Source organism: Lycorma delicatula, chromosome 2, assembly GCF_047948215.1.
Source record: "Lycorma delicatula isolate Av1 chromosome 2, ASM4794821v1, whole genome shotgun sequence".
In the NCBI taxonomy this organism is placed as follows: Eukaryota; Metazoa; Arthropoda; class Insecta; order Hemiptera; family Fulgoridae; genus Lycorma; species Lycorma delicatula.
Genome location: NC_134456.1, coordinates 192,140,435 through 192,146,320, shown reverse-complemented (window position 1 = coordinate 192,146,320; position 5,886 = coordinate 192,140,435).

Genomic DNA, 5,886 nt, shown 5'->3' with positions numbered 1-5,886 from the left:
GTTTATTATTATTATTATTATTATTATTATTATTATATAGGCAGCGCAACCAATCTTGATGCTTGGTGCCATGGCAGAGACAGTGGCACCTCAGATCATTCTGCTGCCCTTTTAGCATAACATTTGCTTCATTACTTAACAGCAAGTAGGCCTTCGTAAAATATTTTGTTGCAGAACATAATTTTTTGAAATTTTAATCACCTCAATGTATAGCTAATATTTTGAACTTTATTCAATTTTTAAATTGAATTTTATATATATATATACTCTTACTTCACTCTTTGAACTTTGGATCGTGACACCCCACACACAGCTGCTGTTTTTTCTTCCCATTTTTTAATGTGATTCAGGTGTTTATCTTACTTTTCCAACTTGAGAAGTTGATTACCTTCTTGTGTCATAAACTCATACATATTGTTTATTATTTTCCAGACCTGCTGTTTTAGTTTTTTATGGTAGACTTAAATTTACTCAATTATAAAACACTAACACCTATGGATTTCATTGCTCAAATTAATTATAAATCAAATCAAGTAGTAAATGAATATTATTAATGGATAAAGTTGTATACAGTATACACAATATGTTATCTGAATAATAATATTCTTCTCACAGCATGATAAGCAGGTTTTAACTAGGCTGTATTATTTTTTTAATGTATCTGATTTTTGTTTTACAAGTCCCCATTGTCCAGTATTCTGTTTCCACTAGTACATTATAGGATATACAAATCTTGTAAGCTTTTGCCACTTCTAACGCTATTTGTCAGTCATTGGTAGAACTATTTGTGTTACTTAGCTAGTGTTTTATGTATAGTAAAACACTAGCGACCTATATGTCCGGTATCGCACCAGATTAACAGTAAATTTTACCAACTACTTAGGACCTGCACCATGCAGAAAGAAAATTGAGGAAAAAATAGGATGCCTCAATGTAAATGCTCGTACAGGACATAAGTAACTGGTACTTCAGCCATTGTGAGAAATAGATGTAGCCATATTTTTTTAAATAAAATTTGTGGGGGTATAAGGTCTGATGTCTTCAATTTTTCTATAAAAATAATGGTGTTTGTTATCTCTACTAATTATGGTATAGAGACATTAAATGATTTGTTGCTTTCATATTCTGCAATAACTTGAGATGTAATTCATAATAAATATATGTGTATGAGTTATATGTGACAATCATCTCGCAGTGCTGTTCAACATAGTTATACCAAAATTTTATGTGCATGTTTATCATTGTTCAATCACTGGAGAAAATCCATATACTTTTGCAATAGAAGTGTATTTTTGTAGATGCTTCATTCAGCCAGCCCTGATTATTAAAAAAAAAAAAAAAAAAAAAAATAGCTACTAAGTCAAAAGAACAGTATTGTCAAACAGATCATCCTGAAAACATACCTGTCATTGAACATTAAAACCCCCAGAACACAAGATGACACTGAAGACTGAGGCTTCAGAGGTGGAATCTTCTTTCATCATTGATGGTAGTTCAGAGGATGTTTTGCGGCTGGTAATGGCTGGAATGGGGAGTATTGCATCCAAATTTAGAATAGATGCTCTCCCTGTCAAGATTTTTGGGGTAGCTTAAGTGCTCACCCTCTCTTTTGGTTTTCAACTCCAAAGGTTTTTCATTCATAACTTCCTTTTAGTTTTTCTTTAACTGCAGAGCTACTTGTTTAACAGTCTCTTTATGCAATCATAATCTCATCTTTTTTGCTTCCCTGATTGGGGATTTTCTGTACCTGAACTAAGGCCTGCATTAAATTAAGTTCAGACTTTTGTATTTTTGCTTCATTTTCCTTCACCCTATCACTGGCCGGAGGCCCATTCCTGGGTTGAAAAAAACATTTATTTAGACATCTAATTTTTTCTGTTTTGGGCTGCATTCTCTGGTTAGTTGATTTTTTCATTCATATTAGCCACGGCTGGTGCTAAGCCATAGATTACATCTTTTTCTTTTAAAGAAGTTGCAGGAGCTGTAGCAACCTGTGGATAAGACGTTACGTTTGGCAATTACTATCTCTTGCTTCAAAGTAGCAGACCTGTATGATCTTTATTTCCTGAATTGTTACTTCTTCCTTATACATTGGACAATTTTGAGATCTTGCCAGATGATGCACTTCTTCCTTATACATTGAACAGTTTTGAGATTGCCAGATGATGCCCATGACAATTGCCATAGACAGGTGGATCCTTGCACAGATCATCTGGATGCAGTGGGTAACCACAAGTACAGATCTGTTGCCTTGTACATTATGCTGTATGTCTGAATCCTGATATCTAAAGCACCACAATGGATTTGGTTCCATAGTTATAATCAAATAAAACTTTAATTAATGGAATATTTGGATCTTACAAGGGGAAGGCACATCAGTTCGAATTCGACTTCTCCTTTTCTTTAATTTGAAAATATTAATTTATGAATAACAACTATTAACTTATGTAAAAAAAAATTACAATAAATAATAATTCAATAATAACAATAAAAAAAAATATCAAGTTATTAATGAAATAAAATTTATGTACTTTTCATTTTAAAAAAAATGTGTATATGTAATTTAATAGGCATGCAAGGAAGTCATGTGATGTCTAATCAGATTTTCTAATGTTGGCGGTTATAATGTTCTGTATAAAACTCAAAACTGTTCTTATGTTTTGATCAAAAACATAAAGTTTTCCAGTCTAATCCACTGGTTCTAACTGGTTTTAATATTTTATTTATAATTTATAATTTTTTTTTATAATTTTTTGGTGTGCTGAATGATCATGAAAGCAATCTAGATTTAAAAAGATTTTGGTTTTCTTTTTGGAGTTTTCGAACTTGTGATCTTGAAATCCCACAAGCTGAAGCAGTCCTTTCTTCACATTTTTGAATGCATATTAAATGTTTGTTATCTTCTAATTTTCCTAAATTTATAGCTTCTTTCTTAATAAAATAGTATACATTATCAACTATTACGTGAGCTTGACTACAAATCTTATTCTTAACTATGGATTTAAATTCTGCCATTGCAAAAAAAAACTAACAGAAAACATATGAATTTATTAATACACACAAAAAATTAACCAACACACCACACATTACAGAAATATACAGCTATACAATTTGTATTGGGACATGTCAAGAATTGAACTAAATCAGTTTATTGAAAATGAAAAGTAAACATTAACTAATATTGAATATTAGTAAACAATGGAAAAAAAATTACATAGCTCTTCTATGAATACATATAGAATGACTAAGCTATTAATAAATTATTGTAATTTGTAGGGTTTAGGTCTATTAATTAATGATGATATTTTTTACTATAAACATTATCAACAAGTGCATATAATTATAACCAAAATGAAATATTTTGATAACCTGTATACACATAAAGTGATCATTAATTTTATGATTCACTTTTTTAGGGAGTGGAATAATAATCTATTAATACAAGTGTAAGTTATTAGTTTTTGTATTGTATACAGTAAGAAATATAGTATCTATGCTAAATATTTTTAAATAAATTATTGTCAGAAATTAAAATGATAATCAATTTTAATTTGTACATAAATTTCTATTACACTGATAACTTCTGTTTTTTTTTCATATATTTTTTTTTATTGTTATTATTGAATTATTATTTATTATAAAAATCGTTTACAATCAAATGTTAATAATTATTAATAAATAAATATATTTAAATTAAAAAAAAAGTTAATGAAATAAATGGAAGTCGGATTCAAATCAATGTGCCTTCCCCTTGTAAGATCCAAATGTTTCATTAACTAACCTTTTATTTGACTATAGCTCTGAAACCAATGAAAATAAGTACCATTTATGATATATCATTGAAAGCTCTCGACGAGGGCTTATTACTGCAGTTAAGAAAAAGTTCAAAATCCAATTATTTTGGATTTTGGGCTCTTTTGGTCCAGCCGATCGCAATCAAAAGGAAAGGTGCACAACTAGATGTTATAACAGTCCTAAATCCAAAATTTCAACAATCTACGGCTAATCGTTTTTGAGTTATGAGAGATACATACGTACAGACGTCACGCCGAAACTAGTCAAAATGTATTTAGGGATGGTCAAAATGGATATTTCCGTTGAAATCTGAAAACCCATATTTTTCGCGATTACAATACTTAGTACTCAGTACTAAGTACTAAGTACTTAGTACTTAGTAGAAGTGAAAGATGAAAAACTATATATATATATATATATATAATTTTTCAACGGGTACAACTTGAAAGTTTTATAATTCCTTATATCTATAACTCCCATTATCGGAGTAATTTCCTTGCACGTAAAGAAAAAACTAAAAATTTAAACTGTTAAAAGAAAAATACTCCTTTTCTCTACCCTAAAAATAAATAATGTGTAAACCCAGATTGTAGTTGACAAAAAGGATTCGTTAAAAGGATGGATTTTTAGAAATTGTTTTGAAGCGTTATGTTCACGAGAGACGTATGTTAAGTTAGAAAGTCAAGAAAATAAACATTATGAAAGAAACATTAATAAACGGAAAGTGAAAAGTGAAATTATTTGGGAAACTTTCAGAACCATTCGAAGTTAATACTGGAATAAGGCAAAGAGATAGACGGTCTCCAATCCTCTTTAATTGTGACCTGAAAAAAGATATAACGCGCCGGAGCACGCCGGAAGGCGGGTAGTAAATTTCACCAGTGCTAAGTATGGGATAAATAAGTTTACCTTAGTTAAAAAAAACTTCAAATTTACTCAATACGACAATAGTTGCAAGTTTAGCATACGACAACCCTCACCTTACAATTCCAGCAACATTTTCGTCATCCCTTGCCGTAAGAGTTGGTTATATCAAAACTTGTTACAGACAAAGGTTTTAAGTAATGTTTAGAGAACTAACGACCACTTTAAACAGATTCGATACTGTGCCTATTAAGGGAGGTAAAATTTTTTGTTTTCAAAACCCCATTTTTTCCATCCTCTGAGCCAATGGTTGGTGATATAAAAAAAATTTACTACATAAAAGAATAGTAGGAACTTTAAAACGAATTCGATATTTACTTAATAAAAACGTTATGGGGATATTTTACTTTTTGAAAAAGCCACTCCATTTCCATGGTCCGATTTTGGCAGTTAACGTACTCGACCGAGATTTTTGGTCGAATTTTTTTTAGAGAAAATTTGAAAGTGATTTGCATAAATTTATTGCAGTTATCGTGTCCAGTGAAATATATATATATATAAACCTTTGAGCTGACGGTGTTTTTGGGGTGTTGAGCCAACGCGAAGATATGTCGACATTTGCTGGAAGTCGTATCATGGTACCCATTACAATAGGTAGCTTTCTTGTGAAATCTTTCTAAAAAAAGGCATAAAAAAGAGAGAAGCGTTATTTACGAAAGCTAGAATCTTTAATCAGTAACAAATTAAAAATATATATGTATAATATATTAAACGTAAGAGCTATCTTACATGTAGCTGTTGTTTGTAGTAATGAGATTTTATTGCAGCGTGTGCGATTATGTTAGTGCAGTAATGAGACAGTGTACCGACTGACACAGTTTGTTAGTCCTTAGCAGTGTTTATACATAACATAGTATGGTAACAATTCAAAACAAGAGAAGGAACGTTTATAATTTTTTTTCTTTAGTTTTCAAGGACAAATTATAAAGATTAAAATAAACATTTAACAACCCCAGTGTATGTCTATAACTGATATTCGTACGTGTTGGGTAGGAAGGAGTGGTGTACATTGGTCGTTGTCATAAATAGTTTTTTTTTTTGTTTACATGTACACCTATTACATGTACTGCCATCTAGTGAGACAAATTACAACTGTATTAGTTAATTACAAGGCTTCATAAGAGTAACAGCATAACTCATAGTGGTCTTTATTCTTAGCGAAAGAAA